The sequence below is a fragment of the Telmatherina bonti genome (assembly GCF_933228915.1).
Source record: "Telmatherina bonti genome assembly, chromosome: 23".
In the NCBI taxonomy this organism is placed as follows: domain Eukaryota; kingdom Metazoa; phylum Chordata; class Actinopteri; order Atheriniformes; family Telmatherinidae; genus Telmatherina; species Telmatherina bonti.
This window is the reverse complement of record NC_136632.1, coordinates 31,316,593-31,332,111: the sequence shown is the minus strand read 5'-3', so window position 1 is coordinate 31,332,111 and position 15,519 is coordinate 31,316,593.

Here is a 15,519-nt window from a genome sequence, read left to right as displayed (position 1 = left end):
GTCTCCGTCACGTCTCCATCACGTCTCCGTCACATCTCCATCACATCTCCATCACGTCTCCATCACGTCTCCATCACATCTCCATCACATCTCCATCACGTCTCCATCACATCTCCATCACATCTCCATCACGTCTCCGTCACGTCTCCATCACGTCTCCGTCACATCTCCATCACATCTCCGTCACGTCTCCATCACGTCTCCATGACGTCTCCATCACATCTCCATCACATCTCCATCACGTCTCCATCACATCTCCATCACATCTCCGTCACGTCTCCGTCACGTCTCCATCACGTCTCCGTCACATCTCCATCACATCTCCGTCACGTCTCCATCACGTCTCCATCACATCTCCGTCACGTCTCCATCACATCTCCATCACGTCTCCGTCACGTCTCCATCACGTCTCCGTCACATCTCCATCACGTCTCCATCACATCTCCATCACGTCTCCGTCACGTCTCCATGACGTCTCCATCACATCTCCATCACATCTCCGTCACGTCTCCGTCACGTCTCCATGACGTCTCCATCACATCTCCATCACGTCTCCATCACGTCTCCGTCACGTCTCCATCACGTCTCCATGACGTCTCCATCACATCTCCATCACGTCTCCATCACGTCTCCATCACATCTCCATCACATCTCCGTCACGTCTCCATCACGTCTCCATGACGTCTCCATCACATCTCCATCACGTCTCCATCACGTCTCCATCACATCTCCATCACATCTCCGTCACGTCTCCATCACGTCTCCATGACGTCTCCATCACATCTCCATCACATCTCCATCACGTCTCCATCACGTCTCCATCACATCTCCATCACATCTCCATCACGTCTCCATCACATCTCCATCACATCTCCATCACGTCTCCATCACATCTCCTTCACGTCTCCATCACATCTCCATCACGTCTCCGTCACGTCTCCTTCACATCTCCATCACGTCTCCGTCACATCTCCATCACGTCTCCATCACGTCTCCATCACGTCTCCGTCACATCTCCGTCACGTCTCCATCACATCTCCATCACGTCTCCATCACATCTCCGTCACATCTCCATCACGTCTCCATCACGTCTCCATCACATCTCCATCACATCTCCATCACGTCTCCATCACGTCTCCATCACATCTCCGTCACGTCTCCATCACGTTTCCATCACATCTCCATCACGTCTCCATCACGTCTCCATCACATCTCCGTCACATCTCCATCACATCTCCATCACATCTCCATCACGTCTCCATCACATCTCCATCACGTCTCCATCACGTCTCCGTCACGTCTCCATCACGTCTCCGTCACGTCTCCATCACATCTCCGTCATGTCTCCATCACGTCTCCATCATGTCTCCATCACATCTCCATCACGTCTCCGTCACATCTCCGTCACGTCTCCATCACATCTCCATCACGTCTCCGTCACGTCTCCATGACGTCTCCATCACATCTCCATCACATCTCCTTCACGTCTCCGTCACGTCTCCATCACATCTCCATCACATCTCCTTCACGTCTCCATCACATCTCCATCACGTCTCCGTCACGTCTCCATCACGTCTCCGTCACATCTCCATCACATCTCCATCACGTCTCCATCACGTCTCCATCACATCTCCATCACATCTCCATCACATCTCCATCACATCTCCATCACGTCTCCGTCACGTCTCCATCACGTCTCCGTCACATCTCCATCACATCTCCGTCACGTCTCCATCACGTCTCCATGACGTCTCCATCACATCTCCATCACGTCTCCATCACATCTCCATCACATCTCCATCACGTCTCCGTCACGTCTCCATCACGTCTCCGTCACATCTCCATCACATCTCCGTCACGTCTCCATCACGTCTCCATGACGTCTCCATCACATCTCCATCACATCTCCATCACATCTCCATCACGTCTCCATCACATCTCCGTCATGTCTCCGTCACGTCTCCATGACGTCTCCATCACATCTCCATCACGTCTCCATCACGTCTCCGTCACGTCTCCATCACGTCTCCATGACGTCTCCATCACATCTCCATCACGTCTCCATCACGTCTCCATCACATCTCCATCACATCTCCGTCACGTCTCCATCACGTCTCCATGACGTCTCCATCACATCTCCATCACGTCTCCATCACGTCTCCATCACATCTCCATCACATCTCCGTCACGTCTCCATCACGTCTCCATGACGTCTCCATCACATCTCCATCACATCTCCATCACATCTCCATCACATCTCCATCACGTCTCCATCACGTCTCCATCACATCTCCATCACGTCTCCATCACGTCTCCATCACGTCTCCATCACATCTCCATCACGTCTCCGTCACGTCTCCTTCACATCTCCATCACGTCTCCGTCACATCTCCGTCACGTCTCCATCACGTCTCCATCACGTCTCCATCACGTCTCCGTCACATCTCCGTCACGTCTCCATCACGTCTCCGTCACGTCTCCGTCACGTCTCCATCACATCTCCATCACGTCTCCATCACATCTCCATCACATCTCCATCACATCTCCGTCACATCTCCGTCACATCTCCATCACATCTCCATCACGTCTCCATCACATCTCCATCACGTCTCCATCACGTCTCCATCACATCTCCATCACGTCTCCGTCACGTCTCCATCACGTCTCCGTCACATCTCCATCACATCTCCATCACGTCTCCATCACGTCTCCATCACATCTCCATCACATCTCCATCACATCTCCATCACGTCTCCGTCACGTCTCCATCACGTCTCCGTCACATCTCCATCACATCTCCGTCACGTCTCCATCACGTCTCCATGACGTCTCCATGACGTCTCCATCACATCTCCATCACGTCTCCATCACATCTCCGTCACATCTCCGTCACGTCTCCGTCACGTCTCCATCACGTCTCCGTCACATCTCCATCACATCTCCGTCACGTCTCCATCACGTCTCCATGACGTCTCCATCACATCTCCATCACATCTCCATCACGTCTCCATCACATCTCCGTCACGTCTCCGTCACGTCTCCATGACGTCTCCATCACATCTCCATCACGTCTCCATCACGTCTCCGTCACGTCTCCATCACGTCTCCATGACGTCTCCATCACATCTCCATCACGTCTCCATCACGTCTCCATCACATCTCCATCACATCTCCGTCACGTCTCCATCACGTCTCCATGACGTCTCCATCACATCTCCATCACGTCTCCATCACGTCTCCATCACATCTCCATCACATCTCCGTCACGTCTCCATCACGTCTCCATGACGTCTCCATCACATCTCCATCACCTCTCCATCACGTCTCCATCACGTCTCCATCACATCTCCATCACATCTCCATCACGTCTCCATCACATCTCCATCACATCTCCATCACATCTCCATCACGTCTCCATCACGTCTCCATCACGTCTCCATCACATCTCCATCACATCTCCATCACGTCTCCATCACATCTCCATCACATCTCCATCACGTCTCCATCACATCTCCTTCACGTCTCCATCACATCTCCATCACGTCTCCGTCACGTCTCCTTCACATCTCCATCACGTCTCCGTCACATCTCCATCACGTCTCCATCACGTCTCCATCACGTCTCCATCACGTCTCCGTCACATCTCCGTCACGTCTCCATCACATCTCCGTCACGTCTCCATCACGTCTCCATCACATCTCCATCACGTCTCCATCACATCTCCATCACGTCTCCATCACATCTCCATCACATCTCCATCACGTCTCCATCACGTCTCCATCACATCTCCATCACATCTCCATCACGTCTCCATCACGTCTCCATCACATCTCCGTCACGTCTCCATCACGTTTCCATCACATCTCCGTCACATCTCCATCACATCTCCGTCACATCTCCATCACATCTCCGTCATGTCTCCATCACGTCTCCATCACGTCTCCGTCACATCTCCGTCACATCTCCATCACATCTCCATCACATCTCCGTCACACCTCCATCACGTCTCCATCACATCTCCATCACGTCTCCATCACATCTCCGTCACGTCTCCATCACATCTCCGTCACGTCTCCGTCACGTCTCCTTCACATCTCCATCACGTCTCCGTCACATCTCCATCACGTCTCCATCACGTCTCCATCACATCTCCATCACGTCTCCGTCACGTCTCCTTCACATCTCCATCACATCTCCGTCACATCTCCGACACGTCTCCATCACATCTCCGTCACGTCTACGTCACGTCTCCATCACATCTCCATCACGTCTCCATCACATCTCCATCACATCTCCATCACGTCTCCATCACGTCTCCATCACATCTCCATCACATCTCCATCACGTCTCCATCACGTCTCCATCACATCTCCGTCACATCTCCATCACGTCTCCATCACGTTTCCATCACATCTCCATCACGTCTCCATCACATCTCCATCACATCTCCATCACATCTCCGTCACATCTCCATCACATCTCCGTCACGTCTCCATCACGTCTCCATCACGTCTCCATCACATCTCCGTCACGTCTCCGTCACGTCTCCGTCACGTCTCCATCACGTCTCCATCACATCTCCGTCACGTCTCCGTCACATCTCCATCACGTTTCCATCACATCTCCGTCACATCTCCGTCACATCTCCGTCACGTCTCCATCACATCTCCGTCACGTCTCCGTCACGTCTCCATCACGTCTCCATCACATCTCCGTCACGTCTCCGTCACATCTCCATCACGTTTCCATCACATCTCCATCACATCTCCGTCACATCTCCATCACATCTCCATCACATCTCCATCACGTCTCCATCACATCTCCATCACGTCTCCATCACGTCTCCATCACGTCTCCGTCACGTCTCCATCACGTCTCCGTCACATCTCCATCACGTCTCCATCACTTCTCCATCACATCTCCGTCACGTCTCCATCACATCTCCGTCACATATATATCACATCTACATCACGTCTCGATCACTTCTCCATCACATCTCCGTCACGTCTCCATCACATCTCCGTCATATAAATATCACATCTACATCACGTCTCCATCAGATCTCCATCACATCTCCGTCACGTCTCCATCACATCTCCGTCACATCTCCATCACATCTCCATCACGTCTCCATCACATCTCCATCACGTCTCCATCACATCTCCATCACGTCTCCGTCACGTCTCCGTCACGTCTCCATCACATCTCCATCACATCTCCGTAACGTCTCCATCACATCTCCATCACGTCTCCATCACGTCTCCATCACGTCTCCGTCACGTCTCCATCACCTCTCCATCACATCTCCGTCACGTCTCCGTAACGTCTCCATCACGTCTCCGTCACATCTCCGTAACGTCTCCATCACCTCTCCATCACGTCTCCGTCACGTCTCCATCACCTCTCCATCACATCTCCGTCTCGTCTCCATCACATCTCCATCACGTCTCCGTCACGTCTCCGTCACGTCTCCATCACATCTCCGTCACGTCTCCATCACGTCTCCGTCACGTCTCCATCACTTCTCCATCACGTCTCCGTCACGTCTCCATCACATCTCCATCACGTCTCCATCACGTCTCCGTCACGTCTCCATCACTTCTCCGTCACGTCTCCGTCACGTCTCCATCACCTCTCCATCACATCTCCGTCTCGTCTCCATCACCTCTCCATCACGTCTCCGTCACGTCTCCATCACGTCTCCATCACATCTCCGTCACGTCTCCATCACCTCTCCATCACGTCTCCATCACATCTCCATCACATCTCCATCACATCTCCGTAACGTCTCCATCACTTCTCCATCACGTCTCCGTCACGTCTCCATCACCTCTCCATCACATCTCCGTCTCGTCTCCATCACCTCTCCATCACGTCTCCGTCACGTCTCCATCACGTCTCCATCACATCTCCGTCACGTCTCCATCACCTCTCCATCACGTCTCCATCACATCTCCATCACATCTCCATCACATCTCCGTAACGTCTCCATCACATCTCCGTAACCTCTCCATCACATCGCCATCACATCTCCATCACATCTCCATCACATCTCCGTAACGTCTCCGTCACGTCTCCGTCACGTCTCCATCACATCTCCATCACATCGCCATCACATCTCCATCACATCTCCATCACGTCTCCGTCACATTTCCATCACCTCTCCGTCACGTCTCCGTAACATCTCCGTCACGTCTCCATCACATCTCCGTAACGTCTCCATCACATCTCCATCACATCTCCATCACGTCTCCATCACATCTCCATCACATCTCCGTAACGTCTCCATCACATCTCCATCACATCTCCATCACATCTCCGTAACGTCTCCATCACATCTCCATCACATCTCCATCACATCTCCGTAACGTCTCCATCACCTCTCCATCACATCTCCGTCTCGTCTCCATCACATCTCCATCACGTCTCCGTCACGTCTCCATCACGTCTCCATCACATCTCCGTCACGTCTCCATCACCTCTCCATCACGTCTCCATCACATCTCCATCACATCTCCATCACATCTCCGTAACGTCTCCATCACTTCTCCATCACGTCTCCGTCACGTCTCCATCACCTCTCCATCACATCTCCGTCTCGTCTCCATCACCTCTCCATCACGTCTCCGTCACGTCTCCATCACGTCTCCATCACATCTCCGTCACGTCTCCATCACCTCTCCATCACGTCTCCATCACATCTCCATCACATCTCCATCACATCTCCGTAACGTCTCCATCACATCTCCGTAACGTCTCCATCACATCGCCATCACATCTCCATCACATCTCCATCACATCTCCGTAACGTCTCCGTCACGTCTCCGTCACGTCTCCATCACATCTCCATCACATCTCCGTCACGTCTCCATCACATCTCCGTCACGTCTCCATCACATCTCCGTAACGTCTCCATCACATCTCCATCACATCTCCATCACATCTCCGTAACGTCTCCATCACATTTCCATCACATCTCCGTCACGTCTCCATCACATCTCCGTAACGTCTCCATCACATCTCCATCACATCTCCATCACATCTCCATCACATCTCCATCACATTTCCATCACCTCTCCGTCACGTCTCCGTAACATTTCCATCACATCTCCATCACGTCTCCATCACATCTCCGTAACGTCTCCATCACATCTCCGTAACGTCTCCATCACATCTCCATCACATCTCCGTAACGTCTCCATCACATCTCCATCACATCTCCATCACATCTCCGTAACGTCTCCATCACATCGCCATCACATCTCCGTAACGTCTCCATCACATCTCCATCACATCTCCGTAACGTCTCCATCACATCGCCATCACGTCTCCATCACATTTCCATCACCTCTCCATCACATCTCCATCACCTCTCCATCACATCTCCATCACATCTCCATCACATCTCCATCACATCTCCGTAACGTGTCCATGACCTCTCCATCACGTCTCCGTCACATCTCCATCACATCTCCATCACATCTCCATCACGTCTCCGTCACATCTCCATCACATCTCCATCACATCTCCGTCACGTCTCCATCACATCTCCATCACGTCTCCATCACATCTCCATCACCTCTCCATCACATCTCCATCACGTCTCCATCACATCTCCGTAACATCTCCATCACATCTCCATCACATCTCCGTAACGTGTCCATGACCTCTCCATCACGTCTCCGTCACATCTCCATCACATCTCCATCACATCTCCATCACGTCTCCATCACATCTCCATCACGTCTCCGTAACATCTCCGTAACATCTCCATCACATCTCCATCACGTCTCCATCACATCCCCGTAACATCTCCATCACATCTCCATCACATCTCCGTCACGTCTTCATCACATCTCCGTCACGTCTCCATCACGTCTCCATCACATCTCCATCACATCTCCATCACATCTCCGTCACGTCTCCATCACATCTCCATCACATCTCCATCACGTCTCCATCACATCTCCGTAACATCTCCATCACATCTCCGTCACGTCTCCATCACGTCTCCATCACCTCTCCGTCACGTCTTCATCACATCTCCGTCACGTCTTCATCACGTCTCCATCACGTCTCCATCACATCTCTGTCACGTCTCCATCACGTCTCCGTCACATCTCCATCACATCTCCATCACATCTCCGTCACGTCTCCATCACGTCTCCGTCACGTCTCCATCACGTCTCCGTCATGTCTCCATCACATCTCCATCACGTCTCCATCACGTCTCCGTCACATCTCCATCACGTCTCCGTCACTTCTCCATCACGTCTCCATCACGTCTCCATCACGTCTCCGTCACATCTCCATCACGTCTCCGTCACTTCTCCATCACGTCTCCGTCACATCTCCGTCACATCTCCATCACGTCTCCATCACGTCTCCGTCACGTCTCCATCACCTCTCCATCACATCTCCGTCACCTCTCCATCACGTCTCCGTCACGTCTCCATCACGTCTCCATCACATCTCCATCACATCTCCGTCACATCTCCATCACATCTCCGTCACGTCTCCATCACGTCTCCATCACATCTCCATCACGTCTCCATCACGTCTCCGTCACGTCTCCATCACGTCTCCGTCACGTCTCCATCACGTCTCCATCACATCTCCATCACATCTCCGTCACGTCTCCGTCACGTCTCCATCACGTCTTCATCACATCTCCGTCACATCTCCGTCACGTCTCCGTCACGTCTCCATCACGTCTCCGTCACGTCTCCATCACGTCTCCATCACATCTCCATCACATCTCCGTCACGTCTCCGTCACGTCTCCGTCACGTCTCCGTCACGTCTCCATCACATCTCCATCACGTCTCCATCACGTCTCCGTCACGTCTCCGTCACTTCTCTATCACGTCTCCGTCACGTCTCCGTCACTTCTCTATCACGTCTCCGTCACGTCTCCGTCACTTCTCTATCACGTCTCCGTCACGTCTCCGTCATGTCTCCATCACGTCTCCATCACGTCTCCATCACGTCTCCGTCATGTCTCCATCACGTCTCCATCACGTCTCCGTCACATCTCCGTCACGTCTCCGTCACGTCTCCGTCACATCTCCATCACGTCTCCGTCACGTCTCCATCACATCTCCATCACGTCTCCATCACATCTCCATCACATCTCCGTCACGTCTCCATCACATCTCCGTCACGTCTCCATCACATCTCCATCACGTCTCCGTCACGTCTCCATCACATCTCCATCACGTCTCCATCACATCTCCATCACATCTCCGTCACGTCTCCATCACGTCTCCGTCACTTCTCCATCACGTCTCCGTCACGTCTCCGTCACTTCTCCATCACGTCTCCGTCACGTCTCCGTCATGTCTCCGTCACATCTCCATCACGTCTCCATCACGTCTCCGTCACGTCTCCATCACATCTCCATCACGTCTCCATCACGTCTCCATCACATCTCCGTCACGTCTCCATCACGTCTCCGTCACGTCTCCATCACATCTCCATCACGTCTCCATCACGTCTCCATCACGTCTCCATCACATCTCCATCACATGTCCGTCACATCTCCGTCACGTCTCCATCACATCTCCGTCACGTCACCATCACATCTCCGTCACGTCTCCATCACGTCTCCATCACATCTCCGTCACGTCTCCATCACGTCTCCATCACATCTCCATCACATCTCCGTCACGTCTCCATCACGTCTCCATCACGTCTCCATCACGTCTTCATCACATCTCCGTCACGTCTCCATCACATCTCCGTAACATCTCCATCACGTCTCCATCACATCTCCATCACATCTCCGTCACATCTCCGTCACGTCTCCATCACGTCTCCATCACGTCTCCATCACGTCTTCATCACATCTCCGTCACATCTCCGTCACGTCTCCATCACGTCTCCATCACATCTCCATCACATCTCCGTCACGTCTCCATCACGTCTCCGTCATGTCTCCGTCACATCTCCATCACGTCTCCGTCATGTCTCCATCACATCTCCATCACGTCTCCATCACGTCTCCGTCACTTCTCCGTCACGTCTCCGTCACGTCTCCGTCATGTCTCCATCACATCTCCATCACGTCTCCATCACGTCTCCGTCATGTCTCCATCACATCTCCATCACGTCTCCATCACGTCTCCGTCACATCTCCATCACGTCTCCGTCACTTCTCCATCACATCTCCATCACGTCTCCATCACGTCTCCATCACGTCTCCGTCACATCTCCATCACGTCTCCGTCACTTCTCCATCACATCTCCATCACGTCTCCATCACGTCTCCATCACGTCTCCATCACATGTCCGTCACATCTCCGTCATGTCTCCATCACATCTCCGTCACGTCTCCATCACTTCTCCATCACGTCTCCGTCACGTCTACGTCACGTCTCCGTCACGTCTCCATCACATCTCCGTCACATCTCCGTCACATCTCCGTCACGTCTCCATCACGTCTCCATCACGTCTCGATCACGTCTCCATCACGTCTCGATCACGTCTCCATCACATCTCCATCACGTCTCGATCACGTCTCGATCACGTCTCCATCACATCTCCATCACGTCTCAATCACGTCTCAATCACGTCTCCATCACATCTCCATCACGTCTCCATCACGTCTCCATCACGTCTCCATCACATCTCCGTCACGTCTCCCTCACATCTCCATCACATCTCCGTCACGTCTCCGTCACATCTCCGTCACGTCTCCATCACGTCTCCATCACATCTCCGTCACGTCTCCGTCACGTCTCCATCACATCTCCGTCACGTCTCCGTCACGTCTCCATCACATCTCCATCACGTCTCCGTCACATCTCCATCACGTCTCCATCACATCTCCGTCACGTCTCCATCACATCTCCGTCACGTCTCTGTCACGTCTCCATCACATCTCCATCACGTCTCCGTCACATCTCCATCACGTCTCCATCACATCTCCGTCACGTCTCCATCACATCTCCGTCACATCTCCATCACATCTCCATCACGTCTCCGTCACGTCTCCGTCACATCTCCGTCACATCTCCATCACATCTCCATCACATCTCCATCACATCTCCGTCACATCTCCATCACGTCTCCATCACATCTCCGTCACATCTCCATCACATCTCCGTCACGTCTTCATCACATCTCCGTCACGTCTCCATCACATCTCCATCACGTCTCCATCACATCTCCATCACATCTCCATCACATCTCCGTCACGTCTTCATCACATCTCCGTCACATCTCCATCACATCTCCATCACATCTCCGTCACGTCTTCATCACATCTCCGTCACGTCTCCATCACATCTCCATCACGTCTCCATCACATCTCCGTCACATCTCCATCACGTCTCCATCACATCTCCATCACATCTCCGTCACGTCTCCATCACATCTCCATCACATCTCCATCACATCTCCGTCACGTCTTCATCACATCTCCGTCACATCTCCATCACATCTCCATCACATCTCCGTCACGTCTCCATCACATCTCCGTCACATCTCCATCACATCTCCATCACATCTCCGTCACATCTCCATCACGTCTCCATCACATCTCCGTCACATCTCCATCACATCTCCGTCACGTCTTCATCACATCTCCGTCACGTCTCCATCACATCTCCATCACGTCTCCATCACATCTCCATCACGTCTCCATCACATCTCCGTCACATCTCCATCACATCTCCGTCACGTCTTCATCACATCTCCGTCACGTCTCCATCACATCTCCATCACGTCTCCATCACATCTCCATCACATCTCCATCACATCTCCATCACGTCTCCATCACATCTCCGTCAGGTCTCCATCACGTCTCCGTCACATCTCCATCACATCTCCGTCACGCTTCCATCACGTCTCCATCACGTCTCCATCACATCTCCGTCACATCTCCGTCACGTCTCCATCACGTCTCCATCACATCTCCATCACATCTCCGTCACGTCTCCATCACGTTTCCGTCACATCTCCATCACGTCTCCGTCACGTCTCCATCACGTCTCCATCACGTCTCCATCACGTCTCCATCACATCTCCATCACATCTCCATCACGTCTCCATCACGTCTCCGTCACGTCTCCATCACATCTCCATCACGTCTCCATCACATCTCCATCACATCTCCATCACGTCTCCATCACGTCTCCGTCACGTCTCCATCACGTCTCCGTCACGTCTCCATCACGTCTCCATCACGTCTCCGTCACGTCTCCATCACGTCTCCGTCACGTCTCCATCACGTCTCCATCACATCTCCATCACATCTCCGTCACGTCTCCATCACGTTTCCGTCACATCTCCATCACGTCTCCATCACATCTCCGTCACATCTCCATCACGTCTCCATCACGTCTCCGTCACGTCTCCATCACGTCTCCATCACATCTCCATCACATCTCCGTCACGTCTCCATCACGTCTCCATCACGTCTCCGTCACATCTCCATCACGTCTCCGTCACTTCTCCATCACGTCTCCGTCACATCTCCGTCACATCTCCATCACGTCTCCATCACGTCTCCGTCACGTCTCCATCACCTCTCCATCACATCTCCATCACATCTCCGTCACGTCTCCATCACGTCTCCGTCACGTCTCCATCACGTCTCCGTCACGTCTCCATCACGTCTCCATCACATCTCCATCACGTCTCCATCACGTCTCCGTCACATCTCCATCACATCTCCGTCACATCTCCATCACATCTCCGTCACGTCTCCATCACGTCTCCGTCACGTCTCCATCACGTCTCCGTCATGTCTCCATCACGTCTCCATCACGTCTCCATCACGTCTCCGTCACATCTCCATCACGTCTCCATCACTTCTCCATCACGTCTCCGTCACGTCTCCATCACATCTCCGTCACGTCTCCATCACATCTCCGTCACATATATATCACATCTACATCACGTCTCGATCACTTCTCCATCACATCTCCGTCACGTCTCCATCACATCTCCGTCATATAAATATCACATCTACATCACGTCTCCATCACATCTCCATCACGTCTCCGTCACGTCTCCATCACGTCTCCATCACATCTCCGTCACGTCTCCATCACATCTCCGTCACATCTCCATCACATCTCCATCACGTCTCCATCACATCTCCATCACGTCTCCATCACATCTCCATCACGTCTCCGTCACGTCTCCGTCACGTCTCCATCACATCTCCATCACATCTCCGTAACGTCTCCATCACATCTCCATCACGTCTCCATCACGTCTCCATCACGTCTCCGTCACGTCTCCGTCACATCTCCGTAACGTCTCCATCACCTCTCGATCACGTCTCCGTCACGTCTCCATCACCTCTCCATCACATCTCCGTCACGTCTCCATCACCTCTCCATCACGTCTCCGTCACGTCTCCATCACGTCTCCATCACATCTCCGTCACGTCTCCATCACCTCTCCATCACGTCTCCATCACATCTCCATCACATCTCCATCACATCTCCGTAACGTCTCCATCACATCTCCGTAACGTCTCCATCACATCTCCGTAACGTCTCCATCACATCGCCATCACATCTCCATCACATCTCCATCACATCTCCGTAACGTCTCCATCACATCGCCATCACATCTCCATCACATCTCCATCACGTCTCCGTCACATTTCCATCACCTCTCCGTCACGTCTCCGTAACATCTCCGTCACGTCTCCATCACATCTCCGTAACGTCTCCATCACATCTCCATCACGTCTCCATCACATCTCCGTCACGTCTCCATCACATCTCCGTAACGTCTCCATCACATCTCCATCACATCTCCATCACATCTCCGTAACGTCTCCATCACATTTCCATCACATCTCCGTCACGTCTCCATCACATCTCCGTAACGTCTCCATCACATCTCCATCACATCTCCATCACATCTCCATCACATTTCCATCACCTCTCCGTCACGTCTCCGTAACATTTCCATCACATCTCCATCACGTCTCCATCACATCTCCGTAACGTCTCCATCACATCTCCATCACATCTCCGTAACGTCTCCATCACGTCTCCATCACATCTCCGTAACGTCTCCATCACATCTCCGTAACGTCTCCATCACATCTCCATCACATCTCCGTAACGTCTCCATCACGTCTCCATCACATTTCCATCACCTCTCCATCACATCTCCATCACGTCTCCATCACATCTCCATCACCTCTCCATCACATCTCCATCACGTCTCCATCACATCTCCGTAACATCTCCATCACATCTCCATCACATCTCCGTAACGTGTCCATGACCTCTCCATCACGTCTCCGTCACATCTCCATCACATCTCCATCACATCTCCATCACGTCTCCATCACATCTCCATCACGTCTCCGTAACATCTACGTAACATCTCCATCACATCTCCATTACGTCTCCATCACATCTCCGTAACATCTCCATCACATCTCCATCACATCTCCGTCACGTCTTCATCACATCTCCGTCACGTCTCCATCACGTCTCCATCACATCTCCATCACATCTCCATCACATCTCCGTCACGTCTCCATCACATCTCCGTCACGTCTTCATCACATCTCCGTCACGTCTCCATCACATCTCCATCACATCTCCATCACGTCTCCATCACATCTCCGTAACATCTCCATCACATCTCCGTCACGTCTCCATCACATCTCCGTCACGTCTCCATCACGTCTCCATCACGTCTCCATCACATCTCCGTCACGTCTCCATCACGTCTCCGTCACATCTCCATCACATCTCCGTCACGTCTCCATCACGTCTCCGTCACGTCTCCATCACGTCTCCGTCATGTCTCCATCACATCTCCATCACGTCTCCATCACGTCTCCGTCACATCTCCATCACGTCTCCGTCACTTCTCCATCACGTCTCCATCACGTCTCCATCACGTCTCCATCACGTCTCCGTCACTTCTCCATCACGTCTCCGTCACATCTCCGTCACATCTCCATCACGTCTCCATCACGTCTCCGTCACGTCTCCATCACCTCTCCATCACATCTCCGTCACCTCTCCATCACGTCTCCGTCACGTCTCCATCACGTCTCCATCACGTCTCCATCACATCTCCATCACATCTCCGTCACATCTCCATCACATCTCCGTCACGTCTCCATCACGTCTCCATCACGTCTCCATCACGTCTCCGTCATGTCTCCATCACATCTCCATCACGTCTCCATCACGTCTCCATCACCTCTCCATCACGTCTCCATCACTTCTCCATCACGTCTCCGTCACGTCTCCATCACATCTCCGTCACGTCTCCATCACATCTCCGTCACATATATATCACATCTACATCACGTCTCGATCACTTCTCCATCACATCTCCGTCACGTCTCCATCACGTCTCCATGACGTCTCCATCACATCTCCATCACGTCTCCATCACGTCTCCGTCACGTCTCCATCACGTCTCCATCACATCTCCATCACATCTCCGTCACGTCTCCATCACGTCTCCGTCACGTCTCCATCACGTCTCCGTCATGTATCCATCACATCTCCATCACGTCTCCATC